Here is a 19,278-nt window from a genome sequence, read left to right as displayed (position 1 = left end):
ACCACAAATTGCAGGGCAGCGTTGTTGATGACAAATCTCTCTTGACTCTGGGAGACTGACACCTTTCTCATCCCATGGAAGGGAGGGTTAGGTAAGAGATTGTGTAGAAGCATCTAGCAGAGTGCCTGATACATCAGAGCTGCTCAGTAACTATTAACTAAATGTGCTGTGCTAAGTCGCTCAGTCCTGTCCAACTCTTACGACCCCATAGACTGTAGCCTGGCCATCTCCTCTGTCCATGGGATTCTCCAGGCAAGAATACTGGAGTGCGTTGCCATTTACTTCTCCAGGAAATTAACTAAATAGAATCTGGCTTTAGAAAGGAGATCAATCATAGGAGCTGATCTGGACTGGCTGACATCCAATATCTCCTCTTCTTAGATGTATGACTCAGACCCCACCATCTTTTTAATACTTTGGGACCTCACTTCTGTTCTAGGCCAAAAGTTTGGTCACTCTCGGACTAGGTATGGAAACCAGCTAGAAATAACAGTAGAAGAGATCTCAAGGAGGCACCCTAGCTGAACCACTCTCCAGTTTGCCCCCACGCTCCATTTTGAAATGTGCACCCATAAACTATGAGAACTTTGGAGGACTGTGATATCCTTCAGGGCTGAAGAAGAAACTAGAAACTGTTCTGTTCTTCCATAGTGGCAGAGCAGCTGAAAAATTACTGAAAGACACTCCAGAATCACAGTGGTCCGGAGGAATGAAAATATATTTCTATTACAGACAACAAAGCTTTCACTGCCTTTATTCATTCACAGTATTTGTTCCCTCAGCTCGAACTGTGTGCAAGGCACTGACCGCTCAGGACTAAGTTGGCTGGCGCTGGTCAGTGTGTTCCTTGTAACCTTGGATACACGGGGATCCAGCTGTTCCCACCATGCCCTACTGCTTGTCCTGGAACCTCAACTCCCTCCATCTCTTGGGAAAAGCGTAGATTCTACGTCTCAAAATGGTGAAAGGCCTGGAAAGAGTACCATGAGAAAACAGAAAGGAACTGGGGAGTTTGAGTTGGTGATGAGAGATCCCAGGAGAGACAGAATCCTTGATTTCACAAATCTGAAGGATGATCACAAGGAAGGGTTTGATTTTTAATTCTTTTTGGTTTTTTTTTTTTTTTTTTTTTTGGTGTGGAGTCAGGAACTAGAACTACAAAGCAGTTGGAAGCGACAGACTGATATCATCTTAGCCAAAGAAAAACTTTCTACCAGTGAGAAATTTCCGAGTATGAAATAGACTACCCTGATAGGAAGCAAGTCTGCATTATTGGAGATGTTCAGAGATCAGATGTTCAACAGACAGTTTGTAGAGGAGATTCTTTCAGCAAACGTAGGAAGAGTGGGGATGATTTTAATGACTTTATGTTTTATGCCAGATCCACTTCTGTAAGTGTTGACTGTATCCATTGATTTCTGCATTACAAATCAGTTAATACTCTATTTCACTTGTGTGTGTCTACACATCCTTCAGAGTTTTACAAAGTGCTTTCAATTACATGATCTCATTAACCCCTCAGGGCAAATTTTTAAGAAGAATTATTACACTCACTTTATGTTGAGAAATCTAAAGAAAGGAAAGGCTGAGAAAAGCAAATCAATGATAAAATCAAAGGAAATCACCAGACTTCATTTGGGAGCTCATTCTTCCCACTATGGAATCATAGGCCAAGAACATTCATCTCAGTTTCAGGATGAAGAAATGAAAAATATCAGATTCTGTATAAGAAAGGTATGTTTTCCAATGGGCTAAGAAGTTCTCATTGATTCTAAGATTGGGCATAACATTTTCTCTGTAGCTCAAAAAGCAGAAAATACCGAGTCTTTGAAGTTAACAAACTTATTAATGGATCAGCTTCTTCTCACCCACACCATGCTCAAGGGTGAGACCAGGCTGACCGCTGCCTAGGTGTGAAAGAGTAAGGCCTTTGCCTCAAGAGTAGGAAGAAAGAAGAGAGAAGGTGATAGTCTAGGGATGATGTTGAACTGAGAAAGCCCCAGGGGTGACCAGGAAATCAAGAACCACTTGTTTCTTCTTGTAAGAATGCTTTGCACCTGGAAATGCAGGCCAGTGACCCCCCAAAGAAGGTACAGACTGAACAAACAGAATTCCCAAAGGCTGGTGAAGGGATTAATTCCCATATAATAATCATGCTGTGTTCTTCTCCAAGGTCTTTCATCTGTAGATCTCAGAAAGTTTTGCAAACATTAATTAAGTGTTGCAACATTGCTTTGAAGTTAAGTGTTATTATGTCCATTTTCCAGATGAGAAAACTGAGAGGCCAAGGGGCTTGCTTAGGGGCAACCCAATCAAGATTCTAGGAGGCCAAGCATTTCAAACTTCAGCTCTGCAGAGCTCTGGGCCTCACAGGGAGAGAGTGAGACAGTGTGAGAGTGCTATTCCCAGGCTCAGAGAAACAAATATTCCTGCAGAGGCCTTCTCTCTACAGGTCTGCAAGCTCTGTAAGAACCTTGGAGGGTTTTTCTTTATCAAAGGAACTGGGTCCAAGAACCACAAGATTCAGAGATAGACTCCATGAATCATTCCTCAGCCTTCCAGTGGGATGTCATTTCTTCTCTTCAAAGCTGTCAAAGACCATTTAGGTTACCTCTTTTATTGTCTACCTTGGGTTATAATTATTCTTGCTGTCTTCTGGTTTTTCTCTTAAGACTTCAGACAGGACATCTTACATTATTCCTTATGCTGGTACATACTACAAGGTCATAGGTAAATACATTTTGACTTTATTTGAAGTGGGATTGATAGGGGGAAAGTCAGAGCAGCAGACAACTTCTGCAAAGTGTAAGGACCAAAGTTGATAACATTTGCCTTCCCCAGAAACAGCAACAACAAGCCTGCCTGCCATTTATATTTTATGTGAATAAAGGCACTTCTGGATTTTCAGGACTGCCACAAATCTCTATTTTTACCTTAGGAACAAATGTTCAGTTAGAATCATAAAACCTAGTCAAAATTCAGTGAAGGGGCTTCATGGAAAGACATCAAAATTCAGTGAAGGAGTTTCATGGGAAGCCACATGTACAGTAAGTATGTCTGGGAATAGCAGACATATTATTACATGGAATAGCAGTATGATATGAACAACAAGCTTTACAAATTTTATGAAGCATTTTTATAAGCACTTTCATTTGAGCCTATTAAGACATCATTAGGTATGCAATTGAGATGTCACTATCTTATTTATGGGCTTCCCTGATAGCTCAGTTGGTAAAGAATCTGCCTGCATTGCAGGAGACCCCAGTTCAATTCCTAGGAAGCAAAGATCCACTGGAGAAGGGATAGGCTACCCATGCCAGTATTCTGGAGCTTCCCTGGTGGTTCAGCTGGGAAAGAATCCTCCTGCCATGCTGGAGACCCGGGTTTGATCCCTGGATTGGGAAGATCCCCTGGAGAATGGAAAGGCTACCCACTCCAGTATTCTGGCCTGGAGAATTCCATGGACTGTATAGTCCATGAAGTAGCAAAATTTACTGATGAATTTCATCAAGGTTAAGTGACCTGCTCTAGGTCACACAAGTATTAAATAACAGAACTGGAGCAGAAACCAAGAAACCTGGAGAGAGAAAACAAGGAGAGCTCTCTGAATTCCACAAGCTTCCTTTTCCTCTCAGCTTCCGGAGCAGCAATGCTCTTTGTGCTTCCTTCTTTGCCCACATCTGTTGCTTGCCACTATGCCAAGCAGGGTCCGTGCTAAACCACTTTGGGAACTTCTGAGCCTGAGTCTCCCTGTGAGCAGTGTCTGTGCAGTGGGAAATATGGAGCTCAACTGAACACAATCTGCCTTTCAGGGGAAAGGGGTGGAATTTTGCTGTCTTAGAAACCCACCTCACAAAGGGCAAGAAAAAAAACGAACATCTCCATAACAGCCATCAACTGAAAATCCATTTGCCTGTTTGGTGCCATTGTCTAAGCCCAAGGTGGAGAGATGGGAGACTTTGGTTATTATCCCTGTGCCGCCCACCAACTACGAGCCCTTGTTTTCATTCCAAAGATATTTAATGGGCACCTAGTAGATGCTGAATACTTAGAGAGATGCCAGGTCACAGAAATGAAAAAATAAAGCTCCTCTGGCTCTCAAGGAGCTAAGAGGTTATGAGACAAGACAGACACACAAGCAGATAAAGACAGTACAATGTAAAGTGGAGGTGTCACACTGCTGAGAGTCTTTCCAGGGGAGAAAACTAAATCCAGGGCTGGTGTCTTCAGAGTGCAGGGTGCTGTGGAAATGCAGAGCCTGCACACCCATGAAGCCAGTCCTGTCAACAGAGATCCTCTGAGTTGCATAGTTTCTTTCCTAACAGTGGTATGACCACAAGTGGGGACAAGTGGGTGCAGAAATGGAAACTCTCAGAGACCTTGGAGTGAGATCAGACAGGAGAAGCCATGAGATAAGAGAAACACAGAGCAAAGAGGTCAGTGGCCACAGCAAGAAGTAGCTCTCGGACAGAGGACAAGCTGAGGCGTGCCGATGCCAGAGTGACTTAAGGGGCCTCCACACACGAGAGAGATGGCCGCCAGGCACGACAGCTGTTTCAAGAATGGCAGTGAACGTTTCCTCATAGGCTGAGGCCCAGCCTTGCAGCTAAAGAGAGGCTTTACCCTTTATTTCCCCACTATTTTGAACTCCTATAACCTGAGGGCAACTGCAAAACGGGCCAAAACAAATCCAAATATGTGAAAGTGTTTTACATGCTTACAAAACATCACACTTTATGCAAGGGGGACTTGCAGCTGGAAGATGCCACTAACAGCCAAAACAGACAAAATTAGTCCCACAGGTGGGTGAGGCCATAGGCACAGGCTACTCTTGGCTGTGCTGTCTGCACCTTTCAGAAGTGAAAAGCGTTAGCCGCTCAGTTGTGTCTACTCTCTGTGATCCCATGAACTGTAGCCTGCCAGGCTCTTCTGTCCATGGGATTTCCCAGGCAAGAATACTGGAGTGGGTAGCCATTCGCTTCTCCAGGGGGATCTTCCCACCCCAGGGATCAAACCGGAGTCTCCTGCATTGGCAGGCGGATTCTTTGCCATCTGAGCTACTAGGGAAGCACCTTTCAGAGACTCTCCCCAAAGTACGATCATTGCACCAGCAAGCCCCTGCCTGCTTCTCAGACATGATCTCTGCTAAAACAGGGAGCACTGACTACTTGATAACTGCATGGCAATAACTTGAAGGTTGGCCAGCCCCTCCTCTGCTATTCCCCAATGAGTTTTCTATGCTAAGTATTTGGGCCAATCAGCTTTGTTTTTCTCAACCCATAGCATCCCATCAATAATTACAGATTAAACATTAGTCATTTCCTCCCCACCAATAACCCTAATATTCTAGCTATCTATGAAGATAATTAACCTTCTTAAAGAAAAGTGCCCTAGGAAGATTTCCTCAACACAATAGACAATTATCTTCATTAATCACCTTTTTCTTTTATTCTAGTATTAGTGTTCAGGCTGGTGAACACTAGAATAGTGATGGCTGCTCCACATGACTCGCTCCCCATCCTAAATCTCATATGATAGTCATTATCATCCCCAGCATGCTTCCAGAAAGTGCCTTTATTCTTGCTACTTAGCAGCTGATTTCAGAGACCTTCCAAGCAACAAACAGTTCAGCAACCTGTAACACAGATCAGATGTGCCTCTCCAGTGTCCTGATAAGAGAAGAAGGAAAATGACCTGGCGGTCAAGGTCTTGGAGCAAGGTACACTCCCTCCCTTTAGCATAGCAAACAGGTAACTGCATTCCAAAAACCCAGCATGACTTTGCTCAGTAATTCCCTCCGTGACATTTGCTGAGTGCTCACTCTGCACTGGTCCTCTGCTAACCCTGACCATTCAGCCATGAAGAAGAGGAAAGAAGACCATAGCAAGTCTGTCACACAGGGATGGAATCAACCAGCCTGACAGCTAAAAGTGATTTTTTTTTTTTTTGGTCCATTCTTCAGGAAGCTATCTAGCAGACACTTGTATCAGGCCCTTGAAGGACCTGCTGAAATCCCACTTTTCTGATGAGCACTCCTCCAACCCACACTGTGGGAATGAAACTCCCTTCAACAAAGTTTGTGCTGCCACAAAAGCCTGTCCGCACTTCTGCCTTCCATTAGAATCACTGGGTGCGATAAGAATGGTTTCCTACCCAACTCTGCATCCCCTGCAACAGTCCCTGGTACCCAGTAGGCTCTTCATCAGTGTTTATCAAATTCAATCTATGCAAGATGTATGAGGCACCTAAGAGGGAGAGGTGGGATTACTATCACATCTGGTCATGGCTGCTAAATGATGAAAATGACGAAAGCAACAACAGCGAAAGTCATTTTTCCGAAGACTTTCTGTGTCTGTGCATCTCCTAGGACACAAGCAGATGTGTCCCTGGTTTGCTAGGGTTCTTCTAAGCAGAGTCATGCTCCTCCTTCCATGTTTGGATAATCTCATCACGAGCTATCACATCTATCCTGTTGTCTAAGCCACTGAGCAAGCCCGTAAGATAGGTGCCAAAAGGATGCTTATTCCTATTTTACCAAGATGGGACAGAGGACGTGACTGCCCCAGATCCAAGACTAACTGGTAGAGCCTGGACTCAAGCTCTCCAGTCTTGTTTGGAGTTGTTAGCAGGGAACAGACCCATGCACTGTTGCAAATCATAATAATTACAGAAAGCCAAGAATCAACAGAACTGTAATTAAAGATAGGCTTGTTTTCACCTTCAAATATATTTTTTTGTAACTCACCTAGTAGTTGATTTGTATAAATCTAATCTGGGATATATATTTGTTAATTGTCTGTAATAAACAGACACAGTTGCACCATCATGCAAAGAACCCAGGTGAAGAAGGGTTTACTAAGGCTCATTTGCATTCAGCTATCAAAATAAGATATGAAAAGTACCTCACGGGAGAAATCAGAACTTTTGAATACCGATATTTCACAGGTCAGTGATTCTTAATAATTTTAGAGACACTGATGCCTGTCTATATCTGCAACTGCTCTTCATATTCACTTATACTTAGTTGGAGAGGATACTGATGGATAAAAGAGCAAATTGCAACCGACACAATACCCGTTCAGGTTCATGCTCCAGTAACTTGAGCATACTTTGTGGCCAAGTTTTTTTTATTGATCATGTCAAGGCTCCAAACTGCTTGAGTTTAGAGGAACTTTGTGGCTCAGCTTTACAATATGCAAAAAAAAAAAGAGAAAAAGCCACTGGAAACGCAAATAAGATAAGCTATTACATTTTAAATGAAATTAGTAAATGTCATTTATATCTTTTTCTAATAATTAGAAACCAGGTATAAATTTCAGCAGTCTTTTGATGAATGTTTCATTATTTTTTTCCTACTAGAAGGTGTTGAGATGGAGGTGTATATGTCACCATATATGTTTTGGGTACCATTTTCTTCTCATTTCCTCTCCAGTTTAGAGGACTATTTTCCCCATGGGAATTAAAAAAAAGACCGTTGTAAGCTAGAATTAACTTCCCTACCATGTGTCTGTCAAAAGGGGAAACCTTTTCCTTCCTTTCCATTCTGATGGTTCCTTCAGGGTTGGGAAGAGAGCTACAATGGTGAGATACCCTGACCCTCAGCACCCCTCCCTGGGGGAGTAGAGTGACTTCTCAGACGGACCATTGGAAGTAGAGTCATGGCCCATGCATTTTTCCAATTCTCTCTCTTTCCAGTCTGCCCTCAGAGTATATGTTCTCAATTGCTCTTCCCCAGTGTAAACATGGCAACCAAGGCCTTGGACTTGTAGCAGGCCACTCTTGTCCAGCACTGCTGGTGGCAAGATGGGTAGATCAACACAACCCTGAATTTAGTATCAGAAAGTCCATTCACCCAGAGACATAAACCACACTCTCCCAGGAGGATGAGTGAGGCAACCACGGGCCACAGCAGGTGCAGCAGTCACTTCCTCACCAGACCCAAGTTCCTCAGGATCACCCTTGACCCTCCATACCCGTCACCTGGCCGGACACCTCAAAGGCGCCCATTTTTCATGGAGTGAGTTAAAGTAAAAGTCAGGGTAAGAACTGAGGGGTCCCGATTTGGAGCCTCCTGTGCCATGCTGCCGCTGTGGTCATGAAGAAACACACTCCATTTGGTAAAACCTCACACACGTGTGCCACCTGGGGCGTATCCCACACACGAGGCTTCTGGTTCATCCCACCCAGCGGCAGAAACCACACTGGCTGGCCCGGAAGCTGGCTTTCCCACCAAGCTCTTCTTTCTCAGGGAATCTTGCAGGTACCGCACAGTCCCTCTTCCCCCGCATTTACCACCTCCCGCTGAGGTAACACCTCCCCAATATCCACCCCCACCCAGCCCCTCCCAACATCCATCCCCACCCAGCCCCTCGGCCATTTCTCTTTGACTCGTGCAAACGCACCCTCCCTGGCTTTCTCCTCCTATCTCTTCTCCAGCTCTCTCCTGTTCACCACTGGAAAATCTCTCTTTTGCCCTCTTTCCTCTTCATCAACTCTGGCATGAGCCCTAAACCACTCTCTCAGACTGACAGACCTCAGCACAGGGCTGATGACACCCTGAGTGAAAGGCAAAGGGAGGCTTGCATTTTGTAGTGCAATGAGCATTACAAGAAATCTTTTTCATCAGCCCCTTGGAAATGCCAAGAAATTACTTCAGTGATTCTACACAAGTCCTGTCACTACCCTTACTTTCTGTTTTCCTCCTGTACCAATGAGCCACCTAAAAACTCCAACAAACATACCACCCTAAATTTTAAATTACTAGAATGGGTTTTGCTATTTTTAACACAAACATATCATGCTTCAGTTATATGATGGGGCCCAGAGACTGTAGGGAGATGGGCTGGGGCTCTACTTACCACTGAAGCATCATCTAGGAAGCATGCCCTGGGCCCCAAGGAACCAACTCATGGGGAAACTGTCCATGCCTCGTGATCCTTGTAGGATTCTTCAAGAAGCTCTGTGATGGAATTGAAACATGAAAACATGCAGGCTAATCATTTTGAACAATACAGACTCTCTTTTCAAAAAAAAAAAAAAATGGTGATTTACTGAATTCAATCAAATAATTTTTACCAGGTTGGAAGGGAATATATATACATCTTGGAGGACTGTTATTTCATGTTAGGCTCTGTGTTTCACTCTGATTTGGCGTGTTCTTGATCTTTCTGCTTGGAAGAGCCATCAGCACGCCTGCTCTTCCATCACTCTCATCTGGAGTGACACAGGAAATCAGTATATGTGATGGTTGTGCTCGGACCCTTTGTTGGCACACCTAGTTTGCAGCATGCAACAGGGCTCTTAGCAGGATATGGGTTACACAACAGAGGCTATTAGGAAAACTTACAAAGCAAAGGTCAGCAGGGGAAGGCATGTGGACCAGTCTCTACTTTTCCATGGAGAGGCATACCAGAGCCAGGATCCCCAGCTAGATTTGCCATGGCTGCGCAGTCCCTTTTAAAGATCGAGCCTGGGAGCATACTTGGGGGCAGGGAGGGTGACTGTGGACTCTAAGGATGACAGGCTGTCTGGCTTTTATATACCAGTGAGTTTCAGTGTTTACATGAGTTTCCTAAGAAAGCTAACTGTGTAGCACTTGCATACCTTGGGGATCATAGGAAACTGGGTTCAGAGGCAGCACCTCCTATCCAGAAGAAGAAACCTTCCAGATCTGATTGGAAGCTGACTTTGTATGCAGTTCCTCCTGCTGGGAGAGGGGAGCATCTGGTCCCAATGAATTAATGATCCGGGCCAAACAGTGAGTTCCCAGGGATATTTTTAGGGAATCCTGTTAGTTGGACCAGAGTGGGATGCTGAACATAGTAAAAAGTCTGCCTGTAGATCAGTCTAATTGTTTGACAGGTCCAGTGCCCACTCCATTTTCAGAGTTGCCTTTGAAAGTCATCGTGTCTATAACTTCCATTCCATCTGCCTGCCCATTGCCCTTCCTCATAGGTTCATTATCTCATGGTTGGCCTACTACACTCTCTCCTAACTCCTCTTCCTCTTTCCAGTCTCTCCTAAAGACAATTTATCTTGCATATAGAAAAGCCCTAAAGTACAGCCCTGACCTTGTTACATGAATCAGATAGGATAAGTTAGGCTATGCCACAGTAACAGACAAACCCAACATTACAGTGACTTGAAATGATGAAGGCTTATTTCTCACTCTCACTGCAGGCCCATCTTTGGCAGCTGAGGATTCAGCTCTATGTCATTATTATCCCCACTTTGAGACCCAGGTCGATGAACCAGCCACTATGCAAAACACTGCAGAGGCTGTGGAAGAGAGAAGAGAGAGCTCCAGAGGGTTACACATTGATAGATCCATGTCTGCCTAGAGTTGGCAAAGGCCATCTTCTCTCATAGCTCACTGGGTAGAACTGATCTCATGGCCCCATCCACAACTCGACAGGAAGTACAATTCTACCATGTGTCTAGAAGGTGCGAACCCAGAAATAATCAGTGAACAGCATTAATGACTATGTTATTGTGTGTGTGTGCATGTGTGCTCAGTTAATTCAGTTGTGTCCAGTTCTTTGCAACCCTATGGACTGTAGCACTCCAGGCTTCTCTGTCCATGGGATTCTCCAGGCAAGAATACTGGTGTGGTTTGCCATGCCCTCCTCCAGAGGGTCTTCCCGACCCAGGATCAAACCCGAGTCTCTTATGTCTCCTATATTATAGGTGGATTCTTTACCACTGAGTCACTGGGTAAGCCCCCCAAATTTCATTATTCTTGCTTAAAGAGCAAGCAAGCAAAAAATAAACTGATAACTTCCTATGGTTTTCAGAATAAATGCAAAATGTCTTAGGTTTCAAGATCTTCCATCTTCTCATCTAACAAATTACTAAGTCAGCAATATGTCCCACTTTTTACATCGCATTGCACAGATAATAAACTACTTATATTTAGCTCTACGGATGAGCCTCATAGCTTGTTGCCCCGGGTTCCATGCCTTTGCTCCTGCTGTTCCTCCCATCAAATTCCAGTCATTTCTCCAGGTCAGATTCAAATGACACTCCTTCTATGAAGCCTCCTACAACTCTCCCAGCCAGAATCAACTCCTTCTTTGTGTAATATCTTTATAAGGGCCCAATCTGTGCCTCTTAATGGTACATAACACAATATCTCTTCCATTATAAAGAATAGTTATAATTCAGTCATAAGGCTAAAAGAAACTTAAGAGAGTACCTAGTACTTTTTCTTTTAATTTTTATTCATTTATTTATTGATGGCTGCCCTGGGTCTTTGCTGCTGCTCACGGCTTTCTCTGGTTGGGGTGAGCAGGCGTCTCACTGTAGCAGCTTCCCTGGATGCAGAGCAAGGACTCCAGGCACAGGGGCTTCAGTAGTTATGGCACATGGGCTTAGTTTCCCCACAGCACGTGGAGTCATCCTGGACCAGTGATCGAACCCATTTCCCGCGCTTTGGCATGCAGATTCCTAACCTGGGGACCACCAGGGAATTCTGAGAGCACCTAATTCTTAAATCTTCCACACACCACTGCCAAGTCTTTTGTCATCTGTTTAAAAATTTACAGTGTGAGGGAACTCACCACCTCCCAGGTAGCCCGTTTACCCTTCCAAACGTGAACAGCTCTGTTTAAAAAGCAACAATCAGAGCCCACTGTAACCCGCTCACCACGTGAAGCGAGTGCCCACATGCCTTGTTTCCAGACAAAGTTAAGAAGAGGAAACGTTTTCTTACGTAGGAAGGAAGGCAGCAAAGGAGAGTTCTGGTTTAATTTCTATCACTGTGCTGTTCAGAGGCTTCTTGGCTTCTGGATGGTGATGTGGATCATCTCCTATGAGACTGAGAGGAATGGAAAGACACCAAGGCAACCTCCCCGCCCTGTTGACCGGGGAACTCAAGGGTCCCTTTGGCACAGCTGTGCTGGTGGAAGTGCTTAGACTGGCAGCTGTGTGGCCCGGACAGATGTGGCTGTCTCACGGCTCACTGTCAGACTGTCAACCTGAGCTGCCAGGAATGCCACAGGACACGCCCTGGGTGCCCTGAGCAGAGCCGTGGAGGGAGCCTGCAAAAGACCCTCCATTAGTAGCAGTAGCAGTGTAGTGTTAGTCACTCAGTCGTGTCTGACTCTTTGCGACCCCATGGACTCTAGCCCGCCAGGCTCCTCTGTCCATGGGATTCTCTAGGCAAGAATACTGGAGTGGGTCGTCATTTCCTTCTCCCTTAACCCTAAGCAAACCTGAGGGGAAAACCCTCTCTAAATGCACAGTTAGACTTCTGATCTGCACAGTATGACTTCTGATGCAAAATACACCACCTCTGTCTAGAAAGCAGCCTTAACATGTTCTCATTTCTTCTCCAGTTGTCCCCTAAAAAACGCAGTCCTAGAAAAGAACACAGTCTTTAGAATCACTGCATCTTATTCGCCATGTGGCTCTCAGTAAGTCACTGTCATGAGTCTCACCTGTAAGATGGGGCAAGGAATAGTTTCTGAGACTGTGATAATGATCAATGACAAACAAAAAGTGCCGCCCCCTGGCCTGGCTCAGTACATCTTAGTTCTTTGTGGCCTTGCTTTAGACTAGAGCTCCCTGAGCCCTGTACCCAGTTAGTCCAGCGGGACTTTGCACTGTTGAGGCCCCAGGCCAGCCCATCTCCACGTGCTCTCCTCTCCAGCAGGTGAGGAGTTCACAGGCACCTAAGAGTCATGGGCAGCTTCTAGACCACCCTCCAAGAACCCAGGACTCCAGAATTCCCTGCCCACACTGTCTTGAACCTATAGCTAGGACCTTGCTTCACCAGGTCTCTCCTGCAGAGGACAAAGCATGATGCTAGCACGTGTACTCCTAGGTCGAGGGGCAACCGTGTGCAGAGTGTTGTAGCTGGGCTGGGGTGGGGATTGGATTGTGGGTGGATCTCTGTCATGAGGCTGAGCCCTTGGATCGCAGGCACAAGTCAGGCACTCACCATGCGTTAGCAAGCAGGGGTGAGGAAAGGAGGAGGTGGACAGCAAGCAAGTCAGGACCCTCATTTTGTATACTTGCCTTGGACTTGACAAATGTTTTGGGGTAGTGTTTCTCACTCTTCCTCATTTCTAGTCTTAATCTGAGCTAATGCAATCTAGTAGGATGATTTCAGAGCTACAATACTTCTTACCTCTTCATGACTGAAAATTATTCTGTTTTAGGTCTAAACCACATGATATGTACCAATTCAGTCATTGATGAACATTTGGTTATTTCCACCTTCTAAAAAAATTTATATTTATTAATTTATTTGGCTGTCCTGGGTCTTCTTTGCAGCCTGTGGGATCTAATTCCCTGACCAGGGATGGAACCCAGGTCCCCTGCACTGGGAACGTGGTGAATTATCCACTGGACAGCCAGGGAAGTCCCTATTTCCACCTTTTGACTATCATCAATAACGCAGCTATGGACATGGGTATACAAGTATCTGTCTGAGGTCCCTGTTTTCAACAGTTTGAGGTAATATACCTAGAAACGGAATTGCTGAATCATATGGAAATTTTGCGTTTAACTTGTTGTGGAACCTCCAAACAGTTATCTGCAGTGGCTGAACCATTGTATATTCCCACCAGCATTATATGAGTGTTCCATCTTTATACAATCTCGCCAACACTTGTTATTTTCCGTTTGGTTGTTTTGTTTTGTTTTCTTTTTTTTTTTTTTTCATTATAATCATTCTAGTGGGTGGGAAGTGGTATTGCATTGTGGTTTTGATTTGCATTTCCCTATTGACTAATAATATTGAGCATCTTCTCATGTGCTTATTGGCTATTTATATATCTTTTTTGGAGCTGTGTCAGGGATGACTTTCAATAAGATAACTACCATTCTAAGGATAATGAAAGGAAAGGAAAGCTAAGAATAGCTTAAAATTACTACTACTCCCAGGGTATTTCTGGGGTCTCCAACAGAGCCAGTCCCCCATTTTGCCCCTGGCCTTCCTCTTTGAGCCTTTCTCGGGCAAGCCCCACACCAACAGAACCACTCAGGCATCTCCATGCCTTGGAGTTTGGACCCACTACACTACTTGCTACTCATTATGCACTGAACTATCCTCCCCTCTCTTCATGCACATAAACACATCTTATTTTCATTTTCAGCCCAAGGATAACATGTAACAGCCACTGGGAATTGGATTCCCTCTGTGGGGCAGCCTCAACCCTTGGTGTGTGGTTTGGTTTAGGACCCCAACAAAACTAGCTCGTGGAATGCAAGCTGCATACCCTACAAAAATGAGAATACCAGGGATAGGGGAATAAGGGGCAGCCATGGCCCATGCAGGTAGGCTGCTCTGGTCTCAGCCTTGCTTCTTTCAACCTCTGCACACACAACTTGTAGTACAAAGAAAGGAGCCATAAAGAGAAAATGGCCAACAACCCTGCTCTATCCATTTACCACATGGGGAAACTGAGGCTCGAGTAGTGACTTGCCCAAGGTCACAGCTCCACACAGGTCTACAGCTTGGGTCTTCAACTTCCCAGACTTTGCTCCTGGAGCCCAATAGGATACAATAAATGTATAGACATTCTTATGCCAACACCACCAATTCAGGCCATGATTTGAGTCAAGATGTGTTTCCTCTATGCCTTGATTTTTTCACTACAAAAGAGGCTGGCAATAACTATCCTTCCTCTCCCCCAGCAGAACTAATGTGTGTGTGTGTGTGTGTGTGTGTGTGTGTGTGTGTGTGTGTGTGTGTTTATATGCTTCGAGTTCACTGGGAAGCAAGGAGCTATATAAATATATGTGTATGTTTGTACTTACACTTTTTTTCTTCCTGACCTAGTTGAAGTGGAGAACCATTTTGGGGCTAGGTGAAAATGGCACGTGCTAATTCTCCCTGCTTTTCCCTGCGTGGTCTAGTCTAAACTTCCTAGGTAAAACGAATCCCTTTAACTCTGAAAAAGGAAGTAGATATTGTTCTGTCGGGAGCATTCAAGCCTTCCCCAGGTGTGAGCCCACAGACACAGGTCTACCATTTGGGCCTGGAGCCACGTCACTGAAAGTGAAGCTGGGTGCAAAGCAATCTGGTGACTTGTGAGGAGCCCCAGACCCACACCCAGAGACCAGCGTTCAAGGACAGATGGACTGGAACAGCAGGACTGGAACCTTGAACAAGTTACTCCCTTGCGTGAGGCCTCAGTTTTTCCATCAGTAAAAAGCAGGAGCTAGACAGGACTGGCATATTTCAATTTTTTAACAGCAAAAATCCTCTTTAAAGATGAAATCTCTTGCAGGGCTCCAGTGCTCTCTAAAAGCAGATAAAACTGGAACCTCGGTCTGTAGAGACCCTCCCTCATCCTCATCTGGAAAGAAGGTTCAGCCTTAGCTCCTGGAGTAAGCCTCTTCTAATTATTTGTATAGTTCAATGTCATGAGAGTAACAGGTCAGATCCAGGAAAAAAAAAAAAAAAAACCCTAACCCAAATAGGGTGGTAGGATGATAAGGATAAAGGTCTGGAGAGAGAGTAACATGAGGTGGGGCCAGAGTGCAGAAGATTTGGGCCCTGATGGAGTTCTGAGACCCCAGCCTGTTTTTTCACCTCAAATTTGCCAAGAAGAAACTGAGGCCAGATGGCTAAGGTATAAACTTTGTAACTTTTTGACCCAGGAAGTTTTGAGAATCATAATAAGGAAATGATTATAGCATGCTTTGAGCTCTTCAGAGACAAGCAGTATTTAAATACAAGGTATTATTACCTCCACAGAGTTCTCTTTTGATTACCACTGTGCTTGAAAATGTGGGCAGACCACTTTTATTTTTTAAAACTCAGGTGTTTAAAAAAATATTCACATGTACAATACCTACCCTAGCCCCCTCACAAGTTAATTCTCAGCTTCCTTGTCACAGGATAATTTAAATGTTCAAAGATATATTATAGTAGCTTTATCAGCTAAATTGGCAGTCCCTGATTCAAGACGTCTTTCCCTTCCAGCTCATTCCCCTCCCATTATTTGAAGGACTGTTAAATTAAGAGTGAAACAATATTATATTGGGAGTTTTAAATATCAGTACCAAATATCTTTCAACAGAGGTACAAAGTAGGAACTTATTTACCATAGACTCTGAATAAATCAGATGAACCTCGGGATATTTTGTTCCATGGTACAGGGCCTGCTGTGGAGCTTCAGAAGTCAACTTCCCAAAATTCAGAATGTTTTTCTTTCAGAATTGAGAAGCTTGAACTCTCAGCTTATACTGTGCCCACAGGACTTAAAATCAAGTCCTGGTTTTACTGTGCTTGGGTCGGTTGACCTCTGCAAATCATTTCACTTCTCTGGTCCTCAGTTTTCCGCTCTGTAAACTGGGATCATCTCCCGGCCCTACCTAATTCACAAGGCTGCTCTGAGGATCAAAATGACACATGCCGTGTGACCAGCCTGAGTGGAGGCCCAGAGCACAGGCACCAAATGGAACCGGATCAGACCTTGATGCAAATCCTGGTCCTTCTACTTACTAGCTGTGTGACCTTAAATAAGTTGCTTATCTTCTCTGAACCTCATTAAAGAGGCTATTTATAGCATTTTCCTCATCGGGTTCTTTCGGAGATTTAAAGCCCCCATGGAGTGAAAGCTCAATCAGTGTGGGTATTTATTAAAAGGCTGTAACTCTTCCTGTGCCCAAGGGGTTACTGTTGTTTCTCTCTAGGGCTGCTTTCAGCGCACTGCAGACCTAAAGATAACCATACATCTATTGTCTCCGAACCGCCTCGGTGCTCTTACTCAAAGGAAAGGAAAAAGGAAATACACTGTGGCCCAGAATGGGGCTCCAGAGAAATCCAAAATGAGCTGTGGTCTAAAAGCGACTTCTCTCCAAGCCTATTTTTAACCAGCTGTGAACTTCTCTAATACGCAGAAAGTGATGTTGGGCTCCCTGAATAGCTCGGCTGACGAGCTGCTGCCCGCTTCTGCTACTATGTGAATTTATGGAGTTCTGGTCTCACACTTCATTAAAGAAATATATGATGGTGCTGAGACAGGGGGCCAGACACTTATAACTCTTTTCCCAATCTCCCAGTTATAAATCTCAGTGCCTCATTCACTGGATAGGCACAACTGAAAAGACGTTATCACCTGATCCTTTGTAGTGAGCTCTCATCTTTTCAAGTTGTTTGCAACAGAGAACTTTATTAAAAGATCACCAGACAAAAGGCCTGGCTCAAAGTCCATGCCCAACTTTGTTGAGTATGCTTTCAATTGCAAATTACAGAAAGCTCAACTACTGCCAACTTAAACAAATGGAAGTTTCTTTCTCTCACATGAAATATGCACAGGAAGATGATTGCTGGTGCTAGTTGAGAGGCTCAATAAAGTCTTCACAATTCTATTAAGTTGAAATTTTCTGCCCTTTTTCCTCATAGTTACATTCTGACTGCAGCAGCTACAACCATCATGCATATAATCCAGCAAAAATAAAGAGGAAAGTAAAATGGTGGTATTTATGTCAGGGAATCAAAGTATCTATAGCACTCCTGCAGCAATTTTACTCTTTTACCTTATCAGCTATATGGGTCAAATGGGTATTCTTGCTTGGACCGTGATTAGGGATAAGAGTTTAATCAACCAAGAGTGTCTGCCAGGGCTCCCAGTAAAAGTATTCTGTATGAAGGAACAAAAGTGAATGACTGAATAATGACTAAAGAAACGAATGAATGTTTGACAGAGATCATCTCCTAAACTGATTCAGTTCACCTGTTATTTTTTCTGATATCCTACCCAGCTGTCAAACATTCCCATTTCCTTGCTAGCTCTCTGATGTCCCATAAAATCTTTTTCTTTCTATATTTAATTTTCTACTCACTTGTCTATTTTATTAACTAGTATGTAGGCCCCTTAGTGGCAAAGTGTGTGTCTTATTCACCACTAGTGCAGTGCCTAGAATATACTAGTTAATCTATAAATAATTGTTGCTATATTTGTTGAATGTGCTCTCAAAAAAAGTTCCAGAAAATAAAAGTGACTGATTGCTCAGCACACACATATCTGTAAAGCCTTTTAAATCCCTCTTTTGAATTGCTCTAAAAAAAAAAATAAAAAACCAGAGTTGTTTAAGTGACATAGTCAATTAAGCATGAGAATATATTCATGTGGTTTCCCTTGTAAATCAAAGAATTCACAGAAATTATTTTTATTTTCTTTAGTCTGAAGTATTGCATATTAATTTTCAGCATTAAATCTGTTCCTGGTTCTGAAGTCTTTGATCTGAACAAGGAGTGGTGCATCAAAACCAAGGAAGTGTTAAAAACAAAAATTCATAAAAGAACACTATAGTTAGGGTGTTAGGAAGATTAAGGCACCCAGTGATAGGGCAGTTCAGTTCAGTTCAGTTGCTCAGTCGTGTCCGACTCTGCGACCCCATGGACCACAGCATACCAGGCCTCCTGTCCATCACCAACTTCCAGAGTTTACTCAAACTCATGTCCACTGAATTGGTGATGCCATCCAGCCATCTCATCCTCTGTCGTCCCCTTCTCCTCCCGCCTTCAATCTTTCCCAGCAACAGAGTCTTTACAAATGAGTCAGTTCTTTGCATCAGGTGGCCCAAGTATTGGGATTTCAGCTTCAGCATCAGTCCTTCCAGTGAATATTCAGGACTGATTTCCTTTAGGATGGACTAGTTTTATCTCCTTGCAGTCCAAGGGAATCTCAAGAGTCTTCTCCAATACCACAGTTCAAAAGCATTAATTTTTCAGTGCTCAGCTTTCTTTATAGTTCAACTCACATCCATACATGACTACTGGAAAAACCGTGGCTTTGATTAGACACACATTTGTTGCAAAGTAATGTCTCTGCTTTTTAGTAAGCTGTCTAGGTTGGTCATAACTTTTCTTCCAAGGAGCAAGTGTTTTTTAATTCCATGGCTGTGGTCACCATATGCAGTGTTTTTGGAGCCCAAGAAAATAAAGTCTGTCACTGTTTCCACTGTTTCCCCGTCTATTTGCCATAAAGTAATGGGACCAGATGCCATGATCTTGGTTTTCTGAATGTTGAGTTTTAAGCCAACTTTTTTTCACCTTTTTCATTTTCATCAAAGAGGCTCTTTAGTTCTTCTTCCCTTTTTGCCATAAGGGTGGTATCATCTGCATATCTAAGGTTATTGATATTTCTCCTGGCAATCTTGATTCTAGCTTGTGCTTCATCCAGTCCAGCATTTCTCATGATGTACTCTGCATATAAGTTAAATAAGCAGGGTGACAATATACAATCTTGACATACTCCTTTCCTGATTTGGAACCAGTCTGTTGTTCCATGTCCAGTTCTGTTGCTTCTTGACCTGCAT

The sequence above is a fragment of the Muntiacus reevesi genome, chromosome 8 (assembly GCF_963930625.1).
Source record: "Muntiacus reevesi chromosome 8, mMunRee1.1, whole genome shotgun sequence".
NCBI classification, from domain to species: Eukaryota; Metazoa; Chordata; class Mammalia; order Artiodactyla; family Cervidae; genus Muntiacus; species Muntiacus reevesi.
This window is presented reverse-complemented; position numbering follows the sequence as displayed.